The following is a 26,497-nucleotide window of genomic DNA, read 5'->3' on the forward strand; positions in this document are numbered from 1 at the left end:
GAGGGGAGTTGATTCCCATATAATCCATCTAATTGGTGAGATGTACAGGAATATTAAGACGTACATCGTCGCCAAGAATGGGAAAACAGACCCCATTAACATCTGCTCCGGTGTTAAACAGGGCAACCCAATGTCACTTTTGTTATTCAACCTGGCGCTGGATCCTCTCCTATGTAAACTGGAAACGGAAGGGTGTGGATTCCATCATGGTGGATTTAAGATTACGGCCATGGCCTTCGCAGATGATCTGGTGCTTCTGAGCGACTCATGGGAAGGCATGTGTTATAACATCAAAATTTTGGAGACCTTTTGTGAGCTTACTGGTCTCCGAACTCAAGAAGAGAAATGCCACGGCTTTTACATCAAGCCGACCAAGGACGCGTATACCATCAGTGACTGTCCTGCTTGGCAAGTTGGAGGGACTCCCCTCAACATGATCAACCCGGGAAGCTCAGAGAAATATCTTGGCACACAGATTGACCCTTGGACCGGTTTCGCTGATCCTGGCCTTCCTACGAAACTTGAAGAATGGCTTCATCGGATTGGTAGCGCACCACTTAAACCTCTTCAGAAAGCCGATAGGACATATACCATCCCTAGACTGATATATCTGGCTGACCATACCAATGTAAAAACTGGGCTCCTCGAATCCCTTGACTTGATGATACAAAAAATCGGTCAAGGAGTGGCTTCATCTCCCAACTTGTACATGTGATGCCATCCTGTATTCGAGATTTAAAGACGGAGGGCTGGGGTTTATCAAATTGGCGGCGCTTATACCTAGTATTCAAGCGCGAAGATTGCACAGATTAGCTCAATCTTCGGATGGGACCTTGGTTTCTTTTTTGAAGGGTGAACATCTAGAATTGATACATGAGAAATTATGGGTTAAAGCTGGGGGTGTACGAGAGTCCGTCCCCCAAATTTGGGACCCCATCCCATTGATGGAAGTCGCTAGCGAGGGGAGTGAAGCCTTGTCTGAGTGGGAGGCACCACGTTCCAAGCTTCGCCTTCCTAGGCCCTGTGACTGGCGGAAGGTGGAATTCAATAAATGGAAACATCTGGTTGCCCAGGGCCATGGGATCGAAAATTTTGAGAATGATAAGATCAGTAATGACTGGTTGATGCATTACCGCAGCATCCCTCACAGAAAACTCATAACGGCGCTGCAATTAAGAGCGAAGGTCTACCCCACTCGGGAATTCTTAGCAAGGGGTAGACACGATGTCTGTGTTCGATCCTGCAGACACTGCGGCGCCGAATATGAATCAGCGTCCCATGTCATCGGAAAATGCCCAATTACTCAGGACGCCAGAATTAAAAGGCATAATTTCATCTGCGAAACCCTTAGCCGAGAAGCTAAGAGGGAGAATTGGACGGTTTTCCAGGAGCCGCATTTGAGAGATGAAGAAAATGAGTTATTTAAGCCTGATTTAATCTTTGTGAAGGATGCTAAGGCACTTGTAGTGGACGTAACAGTGAGATACGAGCACAGCAATTCTTCACTGAAAGGGGCCGCTGTGGAGAAGGCAAAAAAGTATCAACACCTTCTTCCACAGATTTGTGACCTCACTAATGTAACATCTGTAGAGTTCACTGGTTTCCCCTTAGGAGCGCGGGGGAAATGGTATGAGAGGAACTCTGAATTGCTACAGGCCTTGGGACTCTCTAAAACGAGGCTAGGGAGACTAGCCCGGGCCCTGGCATCCAGAGCACTCTTCTCTTCTGTAGATATCGTACATATGTTCGCAAGCAAAGCCAGATTGTTTGTACCTTTACAATAAAGGCCCCTTCCCTGAGTGGTTCGAGCTGGACAGTGGAATTGGTTTTGGGTGGGAGGGGTTCACCCGTCATAACGCGTCTTGCCCATATTTGGGCTACAAATTTGGATTCGACCAGGTGGACGGGCCACCTTTACTTAACCCAGAAAAGAAACATACCATTTTATATGTTTATTAAATAGCCATAGTTACTAACTGGGCATAGCTGCAGAGGTCGCACCTCCTCGTGGTCCCGCCGGATACCCGTAAGGGTAACTAAGTCGACCTCTGCCCCAGTGTGAGTGAGGGGGTAATATCTCCCCTCCCTATTGCTGGACTCGCCACCCAGTGGTAGATTCACAAATCGCAGAAACAAATTTATTGGCGCAGCTATTTGCTGTTGCCCAAAGCCTTGTCCACGGGCATTAGTTGGACACAGTCTGCAGGTTGGTCGAGGGTTCCACCTGCAGACTCTGACAACCCTCTTTTAGATTTGACCAAACGCCATCTCGGTCTTGACAATGGTACAATCTGTGGCTTTGCGGTACGTGTCTACGGCCACCCAAACTGACCCTTTAGATCTGTGGGTTAGAGAGGCCAGAATTCCACCACTATCTGTGGTGTTAGAGGAGGAAAGAATCAATCTTGTACCTTTGGAGTTTATAAACTCCAAAGTTGCTCTTGAAGTTGGGAGCCATCCGGGTAACACCGCAGATTGTCTGGCTGTATTTCCTGAACCTTATGAAATCTTGCCCTTTGGGCTGGTTCAGGAAGAAATAAATGGGTGTGAAACAAGAGAAATAGAGGAGCCAATGACACCTGGGACTCCTCCGGGATCAGAGGGGGCGGAACAATTACAGGAACTCCTGTTATGTCTGTCCCGGACAAAAATCCATCATGTCCAAGGTGTCTGACCCGGTTTACTAATACGCTGGGGTTAACAGACCATCTAAAGACGTCCCATGGCTGTAATAAGATCTGGTTTAGGTGCTCTAAGTGTGGTAAACAAAATCTGAAATACCACAGTATCTCCTGTCATGTCCCTCGGTGCAAAGGTGAAGGATTTGTGGCCCCTACGGGTAGCTGGGTCTGTGAGGTGTGCTCTAGAGGTTTTGCTACAAAGATTGGACTGGGACAGCACAAGAGGTTACAACATCCTCTTGTGTGTAATGTGGAACGGATAGCTGCCTCTCACCCCAAAGAAACATCTTTGCGGGGGGCCCATAAGAAGGTATGGACCGAGGAGGAAGAGGCTCTCCTGAATCAATTGGTGGTTAAGTTTGCTGGTAGCAGGAACATCAATCAGCTAATAGCGGAGCACTTGCCATCTAAGACGCCAAAGCAGATTAGTGACAAAAGACGCCTTCTAGGAAAAGGTCCCTCAAAGAAAGTTCGATTTAGAGAAGGCGGGGCTGTAGGCAGAGAAGAACCTCCCCAATCTGCTAAGGGGCAAAGTGAGGGACGCTTGGTGCTCCACTATCATGATATCATCAAGCTGAAGCTATCGGCAGGCGAGTTCACCGTGTGTCAGGAGGCCTTTGAGAAAATAATGCAGGGGCAAGATCCGCAATCAGTGGTGAACGAAGTGTATGAGAAGTTTCGGGATAGCCAGGATAGGCTTAACCATAAAGTGTCTAAGCCGCGAAGGCCCCGGGGGCCTCGAGGCCAAAAAGCATCCGGGGTGACAACTAAACGGATGCAGAAAAGGGCCGTTAAGCGAGGAAAATATCTGAGATATCAGAGGTTGTTTCAGATACATAGAGGGAGGTTGGCACGGGTTATTTTGGATAACACGGAAGCCCTGCAGTGCCAAATACCATCTGGTGTTATCCACAGTGCACATTTAAAGAGAGATGGGAAACATCTGTCTGTTTTAGTGGTCTTGAATCCTTCCCAGTATATAGGGAGGCGGATAACACCATGTTTCGAGACCTGATTTCAGAGAGAGACTGGTAAGAACTTGAATGAGATGTGTAAAACCTCCGCTCCTGGGCCAGATGGGATTGCTCTGGGTCATCTTATTAAAATAGACCCTAAGTTCTCCCAGTTGACAGAGATCTTCAACCTCTGGCTTGCCACCGGAACTTTACCGGACGCGCTGCGGGACTGCCTGACAGTTTTGATACCCAAGTCATCCAATGAGGAGAAACCTGGTGATATCAACAACTGGAGGCCTATCACCATTGCTTCAGTGGTGTTTAGGTTGTTCTCCAGGATCGCGAATGCGAGACTGGCCCGTGCATGTCCCATTAACCCCAGACAACGGGGTTTTATCAGCGCATCAGGCTGTTCTGAGAACCTTAAGCTGTTACAGCTTTTGGTTAAGAAGGCAAAACAGGAACATAGAAGTTTGGGGGTGGTATTTGTGGATATTGCCAAGGCATTTGATACCGTTTGCCAGCAGCATATTATAGCTGGTTTGGTTAAGAGGGGAGTTGATTCCCATATAATCCATCTAATTGGTGAGATGTACAGGAATATTAAGACGTACATCGTCGCCAAGAATGGGAAAACAGACCCCATTAACATCTGCTCCGGTGTTAAACAGGGCAACCCAATGTCACTTTTGTTATTCAACCTGGCGCTGGATCCTCTCCTATGTAAACTGGAAACGGAAGGGTGTGGATTCCATCATGGTGGATTTAAGATTACGGCCATGGCCTTCGCAGATGATCTGGTGCTTCTGAGCGACTCATGGGAAGGCATGTGTTATAACATCAAAATTTTGGAGACCTTTTGTGAGCTTACTGGTCTCCGAACTCAAGAAGAGAAATGCCACGGCTTTTACATCAAGCCGACCAAGGACGCGTATACCATCAGTGACTGTCCTGCTTGGCAAGTTGGAGGGACTCCCCTCAACATGATCAACCCGGGAAGCTCAGAGAAATATCTTGGCACACAGATTGACCCTTGGACCGGTTTCGCTGATCCTGGCCTTCCTACGAAACTTGAAGAATGGCTTCATCGGATTGGTAGCGCACCACTTAAACCTCTTCAGAAAGCCGATAGGACATATACCATCCCTAGACTGATATATCTGGCTGACCATACCAATGTAAAAACTGGGCTCCTCGAATCCCTTGACTTGATGATAAAAAAAATCGGTCAAGGAGCGGCTTCATCTCCCAACTTGTACATGTGATGCCATCCTGTATTCGAGATTTAAAGACGGAGGGCTGGGGTTTATCAAATTGGCGGCGCTTATACCTAGTATTCAAGCGCGAAGATTGCACAGATTAGCTCAATCTTCGGATGGGACCTTGGTTTCTTTTTTGAAGGGTGAACATCTAGAATTGATACATGAGAAATTATGGGTTAAAGCTGGGGGTGTACGAGAGTCCGTCCCCCAAATTTGGGACCCCATCCCATTGATGGAAGTTGCTAGCGAGGGGAGTGAAGCCTTGTCTGAGTGGGAGGCACCACGTTCCAAGCTTCGCCTTCCTAGGCCCTGTGACTGGCGGAAGGTGGAATTCAATAAATGGAAACATCTGGTTGCCCAGGGCCATGGGATCGAAAATTTTGAGAATGATAAGATCAGTAATGACTGGTTGATGCATTACCGCAGCATCCCTCACAGAAAACTCATAACGGCGCTGCAATTAAGAGCGAAGGTCTACCCCACTCGGGAATTCTTAGCAAGGGGTAGACACGATGTCTGTGTTCGATCCTGCAGACACTGCGGCGCCGAATATGAATCAGCGTCCCATGTCATCGGAAAATGCCCAATTACTCAGGACGCCAGAATTAAAAGGCATAATTTCATCTGCGAAACCCTTAGCCGAGAAGCTAAGAGGGAGAATTGGACGGTTTTCCAGGAGCCGCATTTGAGAGATGAAGAAAATGAGTTATTTAAGCCTGATTTAATCTTTGTGAAGGATGCTAAGGCACTTGTAGTGGACGTAACAGTGAGATACGAGCACAGCAATTCTTCACTGAAAGGGGCCGCTGTGGAGAAGGCAAAAAAGTATCAACACCTTCTTCCACAGATTTGTGACCTCACTAATGTAACATCTGTAGAGTTCACTGGTTTCCCCTTAGGAGCGCGGGGGAAATGGTATGAGAGGAACTCTGAATTGCTACAGGCCTTGGGACTCTCTAAAACGAGGCTAGGGAGACTAGCCCGGGCCCTGGCATCCAGAGCACTCTTCTCTTCTGTAGATATCGTACATATGTTCGCAAGCAAAGCCAGATTGTTTGTACCTTTACAATAAAGGCCCCTTCCCTGAGTGGTTCGAGCTGGACAGTGGAATTGGTTTTGGGTGGGAGGGGTTCACCCGTCATAACGCGTCTTGCCCATATTTGGGCTACAAATTTGGATTCGACCAGGTGGACGGGCCACCTTTACTTAACCCAGAAAAGAAACATATCATTTTATATGTTTATTAAATAGCCATAGTTACTAACTGGGCATAGCTGCAGAGGTCGCACCTCCTCGTGGTCCCGCCGGATACCCGTAAGGGTAACTAAGTCGACCTCTGCCCCAGTGTGAGTGAGGGGGCAGTATCTTCCCCTCCCTTTTGCTGGACTCGCCACCCAGTGGTAGTTTCACAAATTGCAGAAATAAAATTATTGGTGCAGCCATTCGCTGTAGCCCAGAGCCTTGTCCACGGGCTTGAGTTGGACACAGTTAGCAGCTTGGTGGAGGGCTCCAGTTGTGGACTTTGAAAACCCTCACTTGACTTTGACTAAATGCCGTCTCAAAGTCTTACAATGGTACAGTCTGTGGCATTGCGTTATGTGTCAATGGCCACTCAAACTGACCCATTAGATCTGAGGGTCAGGGGAGCTGGAACTCCATCTCCTCCTGTGGTGGTGTATGAGGATAGATTTGATCTTGTGTCTTTGGAGTTTGTAAACTCCAGACTAGCTTATAAAGTTGGAATCCATTGGGGTAACGCCATGGAGTGTTTGGCCATACTTCCTGAACCTTATGAGATCTTGCCCTCTGGGCCTATTTAGGAAGAGGAATTTGAGCGTGAAATAAGAGAGTCTGAGGAGCCTGCAACACCTGAGGCTCCTCCCAGGACCAGCAATGTTGTGACACTAACTGGAACTGCTGTTGTGTCCATCCTGGACAAAAATCCATCTTGTCAACGATGTTTCAGCCAGTTTACATGGATGCTGGGGCTGACTGACCATCTGAAGAAGGCCCATGGGAAGAAAAAGATCTTTTTTAGATGCCCTAAATGTGGTAAATAAAATCTTAAATACCACAGTAGTGCCTGTCATGTCCCTTGGTGCAAGGGTGATGCGTGTGTGGTTCCTGCGGGCAGCTGGGTCTGTGAGGTTTGTTCTCGCGGTTTTGTTACCAAGATAGGTCTGGGCCAGCACAAGAGATTGAAACATCCTCCCGTGCGGAATGAGGAACGGATTGTAGCCTCCCATCCTAAAGGGTCATCTTTAAGAGGGGCCCATAAGAGGGTATGGACTGAGGAGGAGGAGGCTCTTCTGAATCAGTTGGTGGTGAAGTACATCAGTAGCAGGAACATCAACTAGTTAATTGTGGAGCACATACCATCAAAGATGGCCAAGCAGATAAGCAATAAGAGATCCCTGCTGGGAAAAGGTCCCTCTGAGAAAGTTCGATCTGCAGAAGGCGGAGGAATAGGGAGAGAAGAACCTCTCCAGACTGCTAAAGGGCATAGTAAAGGACGCCTGAAGCTCCACTACTTTGATGCCATCAAGCTGAGGCTATTGGCTGGTGGATTCACCATGTGCCAGGAGGCCTTTGGGAAAGCATTGGATGGGCAAGATCTGCAGGTGGTGGCGAATGAGGTGTATGAGAAGTTTCGGGATAGCCTGAGTGGGCTTGGCCTTAAGGTTTCCAGTGGTCTAAAGTCGCAAAGGCCTCGTGGCCAGAAAGCATCCAAAACAAAAACTAAGTGGATGAAGAAGAGAGATGTGAAGCATGGGAAATATCTAAGATATCAGAAACTGTTTCAGTTACACAGAGGAAGTCTGGTGCGTATTATTTTGGATGACACGGAAGCCCTGCAATGCCAAATACCATCGGGCATTGTCCACAGCACATTTAAAGAGAGATGGGAAACATCAGGGTTTGTTTTAATGGTCTTGAAACCTTCCCTGTACACAGGGAAGCAGATAACACCATGTATCAGGAACTGATTATTGAGAAAGAGATTGGTAAGAACATGGAAGACATGCGTAAAACCTCCGCTCCTGGGCCAGATGGGATTACTCTGGGTCATCTTATTAAAACAGACCCTAAGTTTTCCCAGTTGAGAGTGATCTTCAACCTCTGGCTCGTTAGCAGAACTATACCGGATGCAATATGGGACTGCCAGACAGTTTTGATACCCAAGTCTTCCAATGAGGCGAGACTTGGCGATATCAATAACTGGAGACCTATCACCATTGCTTCGGTGGTGTTTAGGTTATTTTCCAGGATTGCTACGGCGAGACTGGTCCGAGCATGCCCCATTAAGCCCAGACAACAGGGTTTATTAGTGCATCTGGTTGTTCTGAGAACCTGAAGCTGTTACAGCTTCTGGTTAAAAGTGCTAAACAGGAGCATCGAGATCTGAGGGTTCTGTTTGTGGATATTGCCAAGGCCTTTGACACTGTTTGTCACCAGCATATCATTGCTGGTTTAGTTAAGAGGGGGCCCGATTCCCATGTGGTCCATCTGGTTAGTGAGATGTACAGAAACATCACGACGTACGCTGTCACTAAGAATGGGAAAACATACCCAATTAACATCTGCTCCGGTGTCAAGCAGGGCAACCCTATGTCACCTTTGTTTTTCAGTTTGGCTTTTGACCCTCTTCTCTGTAAACCTAAAGCAGAAGGCAAGGGGTTCCATCATGGTGGGTTTAAACTTACGGCCACAGCCTGTGCTCACGATTTGGTGCTGCTGAGTGACTCCTGGGAAGGTATGTGTCATAACATCAAGGTTCTGGAGACCTTTTGCAACTTTACTGATCTCTGGACACAAGGAGAGAAATGCCATGGCTTTTACATCAAGCCGAAAAAGGACTCATATATCATCAATGATTGTCCTGTTTGGCAGATTAGTGGGTCTCCCCTCAACATGATCAACCCTGGGAGCTCAGAGAAATATCTAGGCACCCAGACTGACCCCTGGACCAGTTTGCCAATCCACGCTTGCCTGGGAAACTAGAGGAATGGCTCCATCGGATCGGAGACACACCACTCAAAACTCTTCAGAAAGTTGATATACTTCGGACTTTATACCATTCCTAGACTGATATATCTGGCTGACCATACTGAAGTAAGAGCTGGGCTCCTTGAATGCCTTGACCTGTTCATTAGGAGGATGGTCAAGGAGTGGCTTCACCTCCTATAGAGTACGTGTGTTGCCATCTTTTCCTCGAGGTTTAAAGATGGAGGGCTAGGACTCATTAAATTGGCGGCACTTATACCAAGTATACAAGCAGGGAAATTGCATAAGCTGGCTCAATCTTTGGATGGTGCTCTGGTTGCATTCTTGAAGGAAGAACATCTAGAACTGATATTATAGAAATTATGGTTGAGAGCTGGTGGGGAAAAGAAGTCCATCCCACCAATTTGGGAGCTTATCCCTGTGATGGAATTTGTTGTAGAAGGAGGTGAACTCTTGTCAGAGTGAGAGGCTCCCGGTTCCAGAACCCGCTTTCCAAGACCCTGTGACTGGCGGAAAGCTGTATTTCCAGCTTTCTAAGACCCTGTGATAGGTGGAAATTTAATAAATGGAAACATCTGGCTGCCCAGGGCCATGGTATGGAGAACTTTGAGAATGATAACATCAGTAACGGCTGGCTGGTGCATTACTGCAGCATTCCTCACAGAAAACTCGTAACTGTGTTGCAATTAAGAGCTAACGTCTACCCCACACGTGAATTCCTGGCAAGGGGTAGGCATGATGTTTGCATTAGATCTTGCAGACACTGTGGCGCTGATTATGAAACAACCGTCCATGCCATCGGGAACTGTCCGATTACTCAGGATGCCAGGATTAAAAGACACAATTCCATCTATGAAACCCTTAGCTGTGAGGCTAAGAGGGAGGATCGGACAGTGTTTCAGGAACCACACTTGAAGGATGATCAGAATTAATTATATAAGCCGGATTTGACCATTGTTAAAGAAGCAAAGGCATTTGTAGTGGACATGACAGTGAGAGATGAGCATAGTAATTCATCTTTGAAAGGTGCTGCTGCTGAGAAGGCCAAAAAATATCACTGCCTTCTCCCACAAATTTGTGATCTTACAAATGCAACAGTCATTGAGTTCGTAAGTTTTCCCTCAGGAGCGCGGGGAAAATGGTATGAGAAGAACTCTGAATTGCTACAGGCCCTGGGACTCTCAAAAACAAGGCAGGGATTGCCTGAGGATTGCCTGAGCCCTAGCATCCAGAGCACTCTTCTCTTCTGTTGACATAGTACATATATATACTAGTAAAGCCTGACTGTGTGTACCTTTGAATAAATGAACGCCCCTTCTCTGTGTGGTAAGAGCTGGACAGTGGAATTGGTTTTGGGTGGGAGGAGTTCATCCATCATAATGTGTCTGGCCCATATTTGGGCATAAAATTCAAATTGGACCAGCTGGACGGTTAACCTGGAATAGAAACATATAATTTTATATGTCTCTATGACTTGGGACGTGTGTTGCTAAATGGGCTCAGCTGCAGAGGTTGCACCTCCTCGCAGCCCCACTGGATGCCCTGCGTAGGGTAACTAAGCCAACCTCTGCCCCAGTGTGGGAGTATAAAACGCTCTCACCCTACCCTGTGGCTTCACCACCCACTCGGTATACCGTTTCCAAACTGGTGAAACAAACTCATGCAACTCATGACACTCTTGCTGGTGGTACGAGACATGAGCTGTGAGCCCTTCACCCACAGGGCGGTAGAGTTAGTTAGGGTAGGGCAGTTGCTTGGAGGGTAGTGCTGCCATGACTTATGGGACCCTCCACCTTGGAGCCTGGTATTGCTGTTTGCCTGTCAGGGCCAGCTTGTGTGACCTCTATGTTGTGAGGGAGACATATGTCACTCAAGCGACTGTGCAACAGGGCCAAGGTGCATTCATGCCATCCAGGGCCACGTCACTGGTAGAGCAAGGCATGCCCCAATCTTGACAAGGACTGAGTCTCCAAACTGATTATGGGAATCTCATTTGCCACACGCTGTGTGGCGTGTCTGATAACCACATCAAAATTTACTGACTTAGGTGGATGGGCCACCTTCACTTAACACGGAACAGGTGCATGTATGTACATGTATGCTCAATAAATGAGGGCATAGTTACTAACTGGGCTTAGCTGCGGAAGCCACGCCTTCTCAAGGCCCCGCTGGATACCCTTTGGGGTAATGAAGCGGGCTTCCACCCGTGTGAGAGAGGGTATAATTGATACCCCTCGCCATCGCTTGGACTCGCCACCCAGCGGTAGTTTCCCAAGCCTGCAGAAACAAATTGTTTGGCACACTTGTTTAACTGTCACCCAGAGCCTTGTCCATGGGCTTAAGTTGGACACAGTTAGGAGTTTGGGTGAGGGCCAGCTGCTGACTTCGACTGCCCTCACTTATACCATCATTACTGTTTGTTTGATTTGGACAATGCTGCAATCAATGACTTTGTGGTACATATGAACGGCCACTCAAACTGACCCTTTAGATCTTAGGGTCAGATCAGCCAATGTCATTCCATCTTTATCCCCTGCTTTGGGAGATGTTGGGCTCAATCTGGTGTGTCTGGAGTTTTTAAACTCCTCTTTTTACTCTGAGGTTGGAATCCATCTGGGTAGTGTCTGGGAGGGTTTGGCTGAGTTCCCAGAGCCATATGAGGCCTTGCCATCTCGGCCTGCTTGGGATGATGAATTTGGGCATGATTGAGGAGATATTGAGGAGCCCAAAACACCTGAGGCTCTCTCCGGGATCAGTGAGGTGGGACACCAGTTGGAACTCCTGTGGTGTCCGTCCCAGACAAAAATCCAGCTTGTCCACGCTGTTTTACCCAATTTAATCAGATACTGGGGCTGATTGAACATCTAAAGAGGACCCATGGGCTGAAAAAGATCTTTTTTAAGTGCTCTAAATGTGGTAAATGAAATCTTAAATAACACAGTATTGCCCTTCATGTCCCACGGAGCAAGGGGAATGTGCATGGGTTTCTGACAGGTGATTGGCTATGTGAGGTATACAGAAGGGGTTCTCTACCAAGATTGGCCTGGGCCACCACAAGAGGTTGATGCATCCTCTTGTGAGAAACTTGGAAAGGATTGCTTCCTCCCATCCTAAAGAGTCATCTGTGAGAGCAGCCCATAAGAAAGTATGGACTGAGGAGGAAGAGGCTCTTCTGTCGCAGTTGGTGATGAAGTATGCTGCTAACAGAAACATCAATAAGTTGATTGTGGAGCATATTCCACCTAAGACGGCAAAGAAGATCAATGACAAGAGACACCTTCTCATGAAAGGTCCCCCCAATGTGGTTCAATCTGAAATCAAAGGTGAGTCTAATGTTGAGAGAGAAGAGCTCCACCAGGTCACTAAATTGCCGAGAGAGAGCACAGCTGAAGCTCCACTATTGTGATGTCACCAGGAAAGGGTTATTGGCATGTAAATTTGCTAAGTGCCAGAGCGCCTTTGAGAAGATTTTGGATGGGCAAGATCCCCAAGGGGTGGTGAATGATGCTTTTGAGAACTGTTTTGGTGGCCTGAGTAAGGCTCTGCTAGATTACAAAGGCGACCAGGGATCCAAAGTCGCAAAGGTCCCATGGTCAGCAAGCATCCAGAATGACAGCTAATTGGATGCAAAAGAGAGCAAGAAAGAAAGAGAGCTTAGTTACTAACTGGGCTCAGCTGCAGAAGTCACATCTCCCTGTGGTCCCGCTGGATACCTGCAAGGGTAACTAAGTCGACTTCTGCCCCAGTGTGAGCGAGGGTGTAGCGGCTACCCCTCCCTACTGTTTGGACTCACCACCCAAATAGTAGCCTCATAATTCGGTGCCACAAAACTCATACGAGTCACGACATGAGCTGCTGACCCTTTGCCCTGGGGGTGGTGAGCTGGATAAAGTCGGGCAGCTGCTCAGGGGGTAGCGCTGCCATGACTCCTGGAATCTCCCACTTTAGAGCAGGATACGCTAATCACCTAGCCAGGGCCAGCTTGGTTGACCTCTGTGCTTTGAGGGGAAACACGTCAATCAAGCAACTGCACGCGCAGGGCCATAACTCCAATCCGTCAGAACCTGGGTGTGTACGCCACTTGTTCCAACTACATGGGGGCAAGACTGGACCGGCCATATTCTGCCACCTGGATGCTCTGCACTGCTTGCAACCCAGTGGCACTGAGTGGTGGAGACATGGTCTTGTACCAGACCCCATCCGTGCATACAGCTGTGCCCCAGATTGTCAGAAAGGGCACGCGCATCATGCCGTACAGGGCCATGTCACTGGTAATGCATGGCTATGCCCCAATCTGTGACCGGTTAAGACTCCATACCCTGAGTGGGAAACTCATTTTGCTGCACGCTGCGAGGCGTGTACCATGACGTCATCCATTTACCACCTCAATCTTGAGCCAAGATTTACCAATTTTGACCAAGGTGGACAGGCCACCTTCATTAAACCCAGGAAAGTGTGTATTGTGATATGCTCAATAAATGGGAGCAGAGTTACTAACTGGGCTCAGCTGTGGAAGCCGCACCTCCTCGTGGTCCCGCCAGATACCCTTAGTGGTATCTAAGTTGGCTTCTGCCCCATTGTGAGAGATGGTGTACCCCTCCCTATTGCTTGGACTTGCCCCCACAATGATAGCTTCACATCTTAGTTGAAACAAAATTGTTTTGTAACACCTCTTATTCCTGTTGCCCAGAGCCTAGTCCATGGATTTGTGTTGGACACAGAAATGTGGGAGAGGGCCTGCTGTCAACTTCGACTACCCTCACTTGGACTGACATCTATCTTTGACTGGTTTTGGAACAATGGTACAATCAATGACATTGCACTACGTATCAAGCCACTCAGACTGACCCCTTAGATCTGAGGGTCAGTAGAGCCGATATTGCTCCACCTTTACCCTCCACACTGGCAGCTGAGAAGCTCAATTTAGTATGTTTGGAGTTTGTTAACTCCATGATTGACTATGATGCGGGAATCCAACCAGGTGGAAATTGGGAGGGGTTTGCCAAGTACCCTGAGGCATATGAAGCCTTACCAACTAGGTCCGCCCGGGATAGAGAAACTGAGTGCTTGCTTAAAGATCACAGAGACAAGGATGAGCCTGACACATCTGCAGCTCTCCCTGGGACAAGCTTGGGCATGATACCAACTGATACACTTGTGGTATCTGTTCCTGACAAAAATCCATCCTGTCCATCCTGTGATACCCAATTCAATTGGATGCTGGGCCTGATTGACCATCTAAAGAGAACCCACAGGAAAAGAAAGATCATCTTTAAGTGTCTCAAATGTGGTAAGGAAAATTTAAAACACCACAGTATCTGCTGCCACTTCCCACAGTGCAAAGGAAATGTGGAAGTGGTCCCAAAGGGTGATTGGATCTGTGAAGTATGCCAGAGGGCTTTCTCCACCAAGATTGGCTTGGGACAGCACAAGAGGCTGGCGCATCCTCTTGTAAGGAACCTGCAACAAATTGCTGCCCCCCATCCAAAGGAAACATCGGTTAGAGGAGCCCACCAAGAGGTGTGGACTGAGGAGGAAGAGGCTCTTCTGAGACAATTAGTGATAAAGTATGATGGTAACATCAATAACTTAACCGCAGAGCATATTCCATCTAAAATGGCAAAGCATGTATGTGATAAAAGATGTCTTCTAAAAGTTCCCTCTAAAACTGTTCAACCTGATATAGATGGCTAATGATCCTAATGTGGGGAGAGGAGAACATCCCCCATCTGCCAAATAGCTGACAGAGGGACTGCTATAGCTCCATTATTCATGGGCCTTGAATCCTTCCCTTCACAGAAGGAAGCAGGTAACACCGCTTGTACGGCCCTAATTATTGAAAAAGAAGTGGAAAAGAATATCAAAGAGATTAGGAAGAACTCTGATTCGGGGCCACACAGGATTACGTTGGGCTGTCTTGTCAAAATGCATCCCAGGTATTCCCTGTTGATGGAGATCTTCAATTTACAGCTCATAACCAGAACTATTCCTGCTGCACTGAGTGAATGCCGGTCAGTCTTGATCCCCAAGTCTACCAAGGTGGATAGGCTTAATGACATCAATAACTGGAGGCCTATCACCATTGCTTCCACGGTGTTTAGGTTATTCTCCAGGATTTTAATGGCAAGATTGACCAAAGCGTGTCCCATAAACCTGAGACAAAGGGGATTTATACATGCAGCAGGATGTTCTGAGAATCTGAACTTGATACAACTTACTGTCAAACATGCGAAAAAGGAGCACAAAGAGTTTGGGATTGTTTTCGTGGACATTGCGAAAGCTTTTGACACCATATGTCATCAGCATATTACCATGAGTCTGATGCAGAGAGGGGCTGACCCCCACATTAAACATCTTGTTGGCAAAACGTACAAGAGTATCTTTATGTACATCGACACCAAAAAGGAAAAGACAAATCCTTTTAAGTGTCAAACAGGGTGATCCAATGTCACCCTTACTATTCAACCTGGTGCTTGGCCCTCTATTATGTAAATTGGAGAATCTTGGTGAAAGCAACTGTCAAGGAAGTTTCAAAGTTACTGCCATGGCCTTCGCTGATGATTTAGTGTTACTGAGTGACCCCTGGGAAGGCATGTGTACGAACATTAAGATCCTAGAGACGATTTGCCATCTAACTGGTCTCAAGATACATGTAGGGGAGAAGTGTCATGGCTTTTACATCAAGCCAACTAAAGACTCTTCTTATACCATCAATGACTGTCCAGTGTGGATGATATATGGCACCCCCCTTAATATGATCGACCCTGCTCACTCTGAGAAATATCTCGGTTTACAGATTGATCCCTGGACTGGAATAGCAGATACAGGTTTATGCGAAAAACCAGAAATTAGCTTTGTCGGATTGCTGACGCACTACTAAAGCCTCTTCAGAAAATCAATACACTGAAAACTTACAGTATCCAGAGATTGGTACACCTTGCCCACCACACCAAAGTAAAAGTTGGGCTCCTCAAATCCCCTGATTTGTTAATTCAATCTTTTGTCAAGGAATAGCTTCATCTTCCACCAAACATCTGTGATGCTATCTTGTACTCGGATTGTAAAGATGGTGGTCTGGGTTTCTTCACGTTGGTGGCGCTTCTTCCAAGTATACAAGCACGGAGATTATATAGACTGACCCAGTCTCTGGATGAGGTTTTGACAATGTTCCTAAGAGGGGAACACCTGGAATTGATGTATGAGAAACTGTGCATACGAGCTGGGGGTGATAAAGAGAATATCCCACCAATCTGGGAGCCTATTCCATTACCAGAAGGTATCCTTGCTGAGGGTGAAGATGCATCTGAACAGGAGGTTGCCGTTCCAAAGATCCACAGCCCAAGACCTTGTAACTGACAGAAACATGAATACAGTAAGTGGAAGTAACTGCTATTCCAAGGCCACGGTATTGAGAACTTTGAAAATGATAGTATCAGAAATTGGTGGATAGCAAGGTACAGAGGAATACCTCACAGGAAATTGATAACTGCGCTACAACTGAGAGCCAACGCCTACCCCATTTGAGGGTTCCTGGCCAGGGGTAGGCAAAATGAATGTGTGAAAACCTGTAGACATTGTGGCACTGGTAATGAAACACCAGCTGATATTATCGGGAATTGTCCAATACCTCAAGAGGTCAGGATTAAAAGACACAATTCCATCTGTGAGATGCTTAGCTGCGAGGCTAAAAAGAAGAATTGGACTGTATTCCACGAGCAGCGTATCAGAGACAAGAACAACGAGTTATACAAGCCAGATCTGATCTTTTTTAAAGGAAAGGCATTCGTGCTGGACATGACAGTCAGATACCAGCACTCCAACTCATCCTTGTAAGATGCTGCCAATGAGTGGTCAAGAAATATTAGCAACTTCATAGACAAGTTCAAGATCTTAAAAATGCAGCAGCAGACATTGAATTCATGGGCTTTCCTGTAGGAGCACAAGGAAAGTGGTACAAGAAAAACTCTGAGTTGCTACTGGCCCTAGGCTTCTCTAAGAAGAGGCAAGAGAAGACTGCCCGGGCCCTGGCATCCACAGAGCTCCTCTCTTCCATTGATATCGTTCATATGTTTGCGAGCAAAGCTCAATCATTTCTGTGGATGGAAAATAAATACGGCTGAATGGCATTGCTGGACAGTGGGTAGGACACATGAGAACAGTACAATTCTGCCAATCGTCCTGTGTCGCCCACTGCCCGTATTTGGGATAAATGTAACAATTTGGACCAGGTGGATGGGCCACCTATACTGAACCCAGAAAAGAAACATATAATCATAGATGTGAAAGGAATGAGAGGGATTTATCTCTACAAACAAACTGTGGGTCTGCTGGTGGATAAAGCCAGATACTGAGAAAGAAGCAATGGGAGGAACCATAAATTCCATAGGAATTCCACTGATTGACACAAACTATTACTTACCCAAGGCTGTGCTAAATCCCTGCATTTAGAGAAAAAGAACAGAGACACAAGGAAAAGAAAAGGGGGGGGTATACATTAGAATAGGGTCTGTATTAGGTGATTCGGGAAGTCTGTGCCTCTCAAGTACCTCAGCCAATGGGGAAAGAGAGAGGGAAATGCGGCTGGGAAATTAGGATAAAAAGGAGGCGGCATCCTCTAACAATCTGAGAGACCCATGGGAAATGCCCATGACCTCTCCCTTTATTCAAATAAAGTAATGGAACTCCTCTATCTCCTTTTTGGACACAAACCTCTGGTGTTTGTGGATTAATTTTCCTGACATATGTTTAGTAAGAAACCATGAAGGTGTTCCCGGAGAAAGATTAAATGGAACAAGCATATAAGAAACTGTGGATTTAAGATGGAGGAGACAGAGAAAAGATACTGTCAATTTGGGAGACCAAAACAGTGACTGAACCAATTGGCTCGTATAGTGCAGACATACCGGAAGCACCGTCTTCAAAAAGCAAACTTCCTAAACCATGCAATTGGCAAAAAAATTGAATTCAATAAATGGACTAAGTTATTGTCCCAAGACTGCGGAATCACAAATTTTGAAGGAGACATAATTAGTAATCATTGGCTGCAAAATAATAAAGGCATACCTCACAGGAAGCTCCTTTCAGCATTACAACTGAGAGAGAATGTCTACCCCACGAGAGAATTTTTAGCCAGGGGTAGACAGGACCAATACCTCAAGGCATGCAGACACTGCAAGGCGGACAATGAAACTTGCACCCACATCATTGGCAACTGCCCAGTTACACAGGATGCTAGGATTAAGAGGCACAGTTACATCGGCGAGCTGCTGTCTAAAGAGGCGAAGAAGAAGGAGGGGGTAGTGTTTCAGGAACCGCATATAAGCGATAACAACAGTTATATAAACCTAATCTGGTACTGGCGAAGGTCGCCCAGGCATTTGTCGTGGATGTGACAGTGCAGTAGGAATCAGCCAAAGCATCGCCAGAAGAAGCCACTACTGAGCAAGTGAACAAGTACAAACACCTGGAGAAAGAGGTATGAGAACTTACCAATGAAAAGGACGTTGTGTATGAGGGCTTAGCTACAAACTGGGCATCGCTGCAGAGGTCGCACCTCCTTGTGGTCCCACTGAATACGCTGCTGAATACGCTGACCTCTGCCCCAGCAAGTTATTGCTGGAATCGCCAGCCAACAACAGCCCCAAAATCGGTGAAACAAATTTAAGGTAAGAGCTGTGGAGCTTTTTACCCAAAACCTAGCCCATGGGTTTGTGCTGGCCAAAGAACAGCAAGTGGTTGGGGCTCCACCACCAATCTAATACTTCCTCTCCTTAATTTGCTACAAACTAAAATTCCGGATCCGTAAAATGGGGCCATTGATATGCTTATTCCAGGTATTGACCAGCACTCAGACCAGGCCTTCTGACTGGGTAGACTGGGGCCTAGCAATTTAAAACTGGACCACTTGTCTAACACTGAAGGAGACCTGTTGTCTGCAAATTTACCATCTGACCCCACGATTTGGTGGAAAATGAAAACGAACTGGTGGTGTTAGAGTTTTATAACTAGGGAGTGTCTGAAACTAATGAATGTGTTCATTTTTCCACAAGTTGGGAGGGTTTGAACAGGCTGCCGGAGGTGTACAAATGTCTTACACCTCATCTGAGTGCGGGAGAAGACAGCTGTCTCCTGTAGACTACCAGTTGTTTGTACTTAACCATGGGGAAAAAAGTGGCAAGGAAAAGACAGAAAGCACATCAGAAACATCGCCTCCCGAGCCAGAGAACAACACGCCGGCAAAATCCCCACCCGTGCCAGGGAACAGCGTGAATCGGATGCCGGAGGACGTTTCAACAGTGACGATTCCCGACAAAAATCCACCATGTCCATGCTGTGGAACCCAGGTGGACCGTGTGTTGGGCTTAATTAAACACCTGAAAAGAGCCCACAGGAGAAGGAGGATTCGGTTTCAATGTGCTACATGCGGAAGGAAAAACAGTAACTATCAGTAACTATTGCTAGTCGTTTTCCTAAATGCAGGGCAACGGCTGAAACAGCTCCAGCAGGGGAGGGGGTCTGTGAGGTTTGCAGCCGTGACTTCAAAACAAAAATCGGCCTGGGACAACACAAAAGATTGGCACACCTGATTGTCAGAAATCAGGAAAGGATTGTTGCTTCCCACCCGAATGAGACCTCTGCCCGAGGAGCTCACAAAAGGTGTTGAACCAAGGAGGAAGAACATCTGCTGCTAAGGTTAGAGGCTCAGTTTTGGCAAAACAAAAACATCAATAAACTATTAGCCAAACACATTCCATCCAAGACAGCAAAGCAAATCAGTGACAAAAGGAGATTGCTGCCCGAGGAACCAGCTGTGGGCATGGGAACAGAACCTGGGATGAGTCACCATCCAGATAATGAGGAGGAACAGCTGGGGAATATCAACCAGCAGAGGGAGGGGCAGCTGCAGGCCCATTAGCAGAGAACTCTGGGTGAATGGCTTTCAGCTGGCAAACTCAACACCTTCCCACAGGCATTCAAGCAGTTACTTCATGGCCACGAGATGACATCACTGGTCAATGAGTCAGGGCAGGACTGATTCGGGATGCCTCCATATGATAAGCCAGATAAGAACATCCACCCAAGATAAGAACAAAAGGAGGACCCAGGAAAGAAACTCAAGAAGACCTGTCAGGGAGCAATCAAGAGAGGTAATTACCTGCACTTCCAGTGCCTGTTCCATCTAGATAGGGGGAAATTAGCCAAGATTACTCTGGATGATGTTGAATGTTTGTCCTGTGACATCCCACCCTGCGAAATTTATTCAGCATTTAAAGCCAGGTGGGAAACACCTGGCAAGTTCAAGAGCCTTGGGAACTTCCAAATTAAAGGGAAACCTGACAGCAGTGCTTTCAGGGACTTAACTATGGCTAAAGAAATTGAGAAGAATGTGCAGGAAATTAGCAAAAATTTAGCTCCTGGTCCAGATGGGATTACCCTAAGGGACCTCAAAAAGATGGACCCCAAGTTCTCCCAGACTATGGAGATTTTCAACCTTTGGTTAACATCAGATAAAAATCCCAGACATGGTGAGGGGATGCAGGACTGTATTAATACCAAAGTCAGCCAAACTGGATTGTTTAAAGGACACTGATAACTGGAGACCATCACAATTGGCTCCATCTTGTTAAGACTCTTCTCCAGAATAATGACAGCAAGGTTGACTAAGTCATGCCCCCTCAACCCAAGGTAAAGTGGCTTTATAAGAGCAGCGGAATCCCCTGAAAATTGGAAACTCCTACGAACAATAATTCCATCTCCCAAAAGAGAATACAGACTGCTGGGTGTCGTATTCATGGGCATTGCTAAGGCTTTTGACACCGTGACCCACCAGCACATTCTACATGATCTGCAGCACAGGGTAGCGGACCCCCATGTCACCAGACTGGTGAGCAATATGCATGAGAACATCCATACATATCATCACATTAAAACCTGTTCAGAAAATGGACTTTCCAAACAAATAGACACCATCCCTACACTAATATACTTGGCAGACCACACGGATGCAAAGCAGGCCTCCTTGAATCCCCTGAACTACAAATTCAATTGACTGTCAAGGAGTGGCTACACTTAACACCGTGCACACGTGATGCCGTCCTGTACTCCAGCATGAAGGATGGAGGTTTGGGTATCACCAAATTGATGGGCCTCAATCTAAGTATACAGGCCCGAAGATTACGTCGACTTGCCCAATTGTCGGATGATGCCTTAAGATCGTTCCTGAAAGAAGAATGCTCCGATCAAATCTACAGGAAATTATGGATAACAACTGGAGGAGATAAAGAAAAGATCCTGTCGATATGGGAGCCTAAACTTAAGACAGAACTACTGGATGGTGCAGGTGATGACACAACATCAGAATGGGAAGTAGCTACTCTGAAAGCTCAGTATCTGTGACCATGTAACCAGAGGAAAGAGGAATTTACTAAAGGGAAACAGCTGGTATCCCAGGGCCCTAGTATTACAAACTTTGAGGAGGATAACATCAGCAATTTCTGGATCTTTAGATACAGAGGCATACCTCACAGAAAAGTAATAACAGCATTGCAGCTGAGAGCCAATGTCTACACCACAAGAATTCCTTCCTGGCAAGAGGAAGACAAGGTCAGTGCGTCAAAAGCTGCAGGCACTGCAAGGCTGAAAATGAAACATGCTCCCACATCATCAGAAACTGTGCAGTAACACAAAATGGCAGAATTAAAAGACACAACTACATCTGTGACATGTTGATCAACAAAGCTAAAAAGGAGGATTGGACAGTGTTTCAAGAGCCACATGTGAGGGATGACAACGGTGAAATGTACAAACCAGACCTGATCTTTGTAAGAGAAAAACAGGCATTGGTGATGGAGGTGACAATCAAATGTGAATGCACTGAAGCATCTTTACAGGAAGCTGCAACTGGAAAAGTGAGAAAATATCAACATCTTCATGAACACATTCAGGAACTCGCCAATGCAGGAGATACCAAGTTTGGGGGCTTTCCTGCTGGAGAGTGGAGAAAGTGGTTCTATGGAACAAATGAGCTCCTAGAGGCCCTGGGTCTCTCCAAAACATGGCGGGAGAAGACTGCCCGGGCTCTGGCCTCCAGAGCCCTCCTCACCTCAGCTGATATTGTTCATATCTTTGCAAGCAAGGCTGGCTCGGTTGCATAGAGTTCTTATTGCTTACGCTAATTAAAAAAAAAAGTTAAAAGCCTGATGGTACATAAGGACAGTGGGAACGACACAATTCTTCCAAGGATGTAGCATTGTGTTTCACCCACTTTTGAGACTAAATTCTACTGATTTGGACCATGGTGGATGGGCCACCTATACTTAACCCAGAAAAGGAACATATATGAAAATAAATGCTCAGTAAATAGTCAAATGCCTCATCATCTAATCAGTGATGTGAATGAATGGATCAATGAGATTCCCACTGTCCCTACTTACTATCCAGAGAAACCACAGCCAACAGAACAGGCTTGGCAGAAGCAACACGGAAAGAAGACCCTGTTGAGCTTGACTCTGCTCTGGTGCTCCGACGAGACACGAGAGGTGTGGAATACGTGGGAGGCGTGGTGCACATTTGGCAGTGTTGGGTGACCCGCCCACTGGTGTCCCGGCCATCGGTGAAATACCACTACTCTGATTGTTCTGGTGAGCACACCTGGCCTCCCGGGTAGAGGAGGGAAGGCTCCCCATGCCCCATGCCGGCAGCAGGCAGACCGTGTCTGAGACCCCAGTGGAGAGACCCGGCCTTCCCGTGACCACACTTGGCATGCTGGGGACACGGGGTACACCTGGTCCCCTGTTCCAGTGGGGAGATGTGGCATCTCATCCCAGTGGAGGGCAGACCTGCTTCCTGTGACCAGACTTGGCCAGTGGGAGACATGAGTGTTTCCCAGGCCTGGGTACCGCTGTGGTCCCTGCTGACTCAGTGCCTGAGCAGGTCCCAGTGAGCCCTAGCACATGTTCCTCCCCCCACCCTTACCTCCCTGAACCACCAGCCCATGGTGACATCAGAGTTCTCTCCAGCCTGCTCAAAAGTAGAGAGATCACAGACAGGCATCCACGCTGACATCTCAAGTCTCTCTGGGCTGCTAAAGAGCAGTGAGGTCACATGAGGTCACAGGGCCTCCATGGTGACATGCCAGGGCTCTTAAATCTTCCACAGACTTGAGAGGTCACGATCAGTCACAGTGGCTGCATGGTGAGAACACTACGGTCTCTATGTGCTCAGGAGCCCATTTGGCACAGGCACTCACTGAGGTTCTGTGGTGACATCCCAGTGGTCTCTATGCTCCTAAAGACACTGAGGTCACAGGCAATCCCAGGGGTTCCATGGCGACATCCCAGGAGTCTCCCATCTGCCAAACTACACTGACTTCACATGCTGTCACAGGGTCTCAATGGCAACATAACAGGTGTCTCCAGGCTGCTGAGCAGCCGTGATGTCACAGGCTCTCACAGGGGTTCCACAGTGACATCCTAGGTGTCTCCATGCTGCTGAAAAGCTGTAATGTCACAGGCACTCACAGCGGCTCTACGGTGACATTCTGAGGGTGTCGAAGGCTGCAAAAGAACCATCAGGTCACACGCTGTTACAGGGACTCCATAGGGACATCCCCCCAGGTGTCTCCAGGCTGCTAAAAAGGTTCTTCCTCACAGACACCCAGAAGTGTTCCATTGTGACATCCCAGTGCTCCTAAAGAACACTGAGGTCACAGGCAATGACAGCAGCTTTGTACTGACATCCCCCGTGTCTCTAGGCTGCTAAAGAGCTCTGATGTCAGTGGCAGTGACAACGGCTCCATGGGGACATGCCAGGTTTCTCTAAACTGCTGAAGAGCAGTCAGGTCAAAGGCCCTCCCCAAGGCTTCCATCCTCACATTCCAAAGGGAGCCAGGTTTTTAAAGAGCCCTGAGCTCACCTGCACTCACACGGCTTCCATGGTGACATCGCAGGGCTCTCTGGGCCTTCTAAGGAGCCCTGACAGTGACAGACGCTCCACGGTCACATCCTAGAAGACTCTGGGCTGCTAAAGACAGGTCAGGAGCAGTCACGGGCACTCCATGGTGACATCCCAAGGCTCTTTAATCTCCCTCCTCTCTCTCTCACCGCCACCACCGCCACTGCCCCTCTCCTGCGCCTCACCACTCCGCACTGCTCCCGGGGAGAGAAGGAGGGAGTCTTTAGGAGCCGCCGGAGTTCCTGCCCCCCGCCCCGCCCCCGGACAGGCAGCAGCGGGAGCTCTCTAAGCCCGGGGCCCGGGTCTCTAAACCCGCCGTGCCCCTGCCCCGCCTCCCGCCTTCATTTCTGCATCGCTCCCTCGCCCCGCTGCGCTCCTGCTCGCCCCCGCCGCGGGATGAAGAAGAAGCGCGGGACCGCGGGAAAAACGCCGTAAAACCAAAAGACTCCAAGCGACCCAGCCAGAAATCTTTTCGCAAAGAGACGCCGCGCAGCCCCCCGCCACCACCCGCAGCCCGTGCCCAGCCTCACCCGTGCCCGGCTCCCCCTGCTCGCCCAACGCGCCCGCTGCCCCCGCGCAGCCTCCTCCTCTCCCGGCCGCCGCCGCCGCCGGCCGCGCCTGGGACCCTGGGCGGCGGCGGGAAAAGCCTTTCCCGTGCTGCTCCGCGCCACCGCCGAGCCGGTGAGGGCGGGGCGGCCTGGGCCGCGCGCGGGCCCTGCAAGGCGGCGCGGGGAGCGAGGGGAAAACAGAAGGAAGGAAAGAAATGCAGAAGAAAAAGCCGCCTGGGCTGGTGCAAAAGGGAAACAACCAACTACCACGCTCCCCTCTAACACCCCTCCCCATACCCGCACCTCCGCCTCCCGCGCCGAAAAATAAACCACCCCGCAACAGACACACAAAATTACCTCCTCTCACCTCGCGCAACCAAAGCCGAAAGCCGGCCAAGGGCGCCCGGCCCTGCGCTCTCGCGGCGGGCGGGGGAACTCGCGCCGGGGCCGGCGGCTTGGGGCCGGGCTCGGCCGCCCCGACGCGATCCCCGCCGGCCGGGCTGTGTGTGGGGGCTGTGTGGGCTCTGGGGCAGCGGGGCCGTGGCGGCGCAGGCGGAGCGAAGGGAGGCGGCTCGCCGGGAGCGCGGCGGGGCTGCTGTGGGTGCAACAGAAAACAAACCTTGGGGGAAAAAAAGTGTTCTGGTAGGGCCTGATGGTGAAAAATAAAGGAGTAGGATTTAGGGGACTGGTACCCCTCCGGGGCAGAGGAGCCCTCGAGCGTCCTGCCCGAGCCGGCTGCTGCCGGTTTCCTGTGCCATCCCATCTCTTTAGCAGCGTGGAGCCCCCTGGAATGTCACCACTGAGGTCCTGTGAGTGCCTGTGACCTCCCAGCTCCTTAGCAGCCTTGAGACACGTGGGATGTCACCACTGAGACCCTGTTAAGGGCTGTGAGCTCCGTGCGGTTTGCAAATGGGACACTCCTAGGATGTCCCCGTAGAGCCCCTGGGGTTGTTTGTGCCCTCAGTGTTCTTCAGGAGCACAGAGAGCGCTGGGATGTCCTCATGGAACCCCAGTGAGTGCCTGTGACACAGCGGTGCCGTAGCTGACTAAAGTCACCTCGGATGTACCCACTGAATGGCTGTGAGTGCCTCTGAGCACACGGGTCTTCATCATCCCCAGAGAGCTCTGAGATGTCCCCATGGGAGCCCTGTGAGTGCAGGTGAGCTCAGGGATCTTTGGAAACCTCGAACCACCTAGGATGTGAGGATGGAAGCCTTGGGAGTGCCTTTGACCTCCCTGCCCTTTAGCAGTCTGGAGACCCCTGGGAGCTGTAGCAGGATGCTTTGGGCTGGCTGCTTTGCCTTGGAATGTGGTCAAGGCACTTGGACAATGGCTGCTTTGCCTTGGAATGTGGTCAAGGCACTTGGACAATGTCCTATTTACAAAGCTCTCAGGGTGGATTGAGAGGAAGCACCATGTGTTGTTTTGGTGTTGGATTCTGCTGAAACTCCTTCAGGCAAGTAAGCCAGAATGAAGGTGCTGATAGTGAGGCAAAACATTTGCAGAGAAGCTGCTAAAGTGCCCTGAAGGCCTCTGCCAGCCAGTCAATCCCTTTCAACTGTAAAAGTGCAGTCCTCTTTGCTAGGGTAGGTTCTTCTAAAATCTTCCTCCTTGGAGTATGTGGAGGTTCCTTCCTGGCAGTGACGCCCACCAAGGCTACTCCTGGAGGTGAAGAGAAAGAGAGCTGCCACGAGTGTTGGTGTGGGGAGTTACACGAGCTCTACTTCATAACTGTTTCTGTTTGCTTGCTGAAATATGACTGCTTCCCTACTGCTTTAATAGAGTGCACTCTATTGTGCTCTACTGTACACTGCCAGGAGCAGGTTTGGATTTTCTCCTGTGTAGTCAATAATTGTGATCGAGTTCTTTGTGTCAAATCATTTCTCCTACTGAATAATTTGTTTTCTATAAGTTGATCTATAAGTTTTGCCATGTTCAAGTCCTGCTGGACAGAGTTACTGAAACCAGTGACAGTGTGAGGCTGGGCTTGGATGCAGCTGCCCCAGGCTCCTGTCTGTGAGAAGGACCTGAGAAAGCCAGGGGTCCCTCTGTGCCCCTCGTGACTCAGTGGCCGTGCTGCTCTAGGAGCCTTT

The 26,497-nt window shown here is 48.5% G+C and overlaps 1 long non-coding RNA gene across 1 annotated transcript; it reads right to left on the reverse strand.

The window, feature by feature from the left end:
- Positions 1–11,725: 11,725 nt before the first annotated feature.
- LOC138102195 (uncharacterized) lies at positions 11,726–24,187 on the reverse strand. Its single transcript, XR_011147347.1, has 2 exons — positions 23,818–24,187; positions 11,726–23,459 (listed from the first exon to the last, which is right to left on the reverse strand). It is a non-coding gene; the product is annotated as an uncharacterized lncRNA (long non-coding RNA).
- Positions 24,188–26,497: the final 2,310 nt, after the last annotated feature.

This window comes from Aphelocoma coerulescens, unplaced genomic scaffold (genome assembly GCF_041296385.1).
Source record: "Aphelocoma coerulescens isolate FSJ_1873_10779 unplaced genomic scaffold, UR_Acoe_1.0 HiC_scaffold_63, whole genome shotgun sequence".
Classification (NCBI taxonomy): Eukaryota; Metazoa; Chordata; class Aves; order Passeriformes; family Corvidae; genus Aphelocoma; species Aphelocoma coerulescens.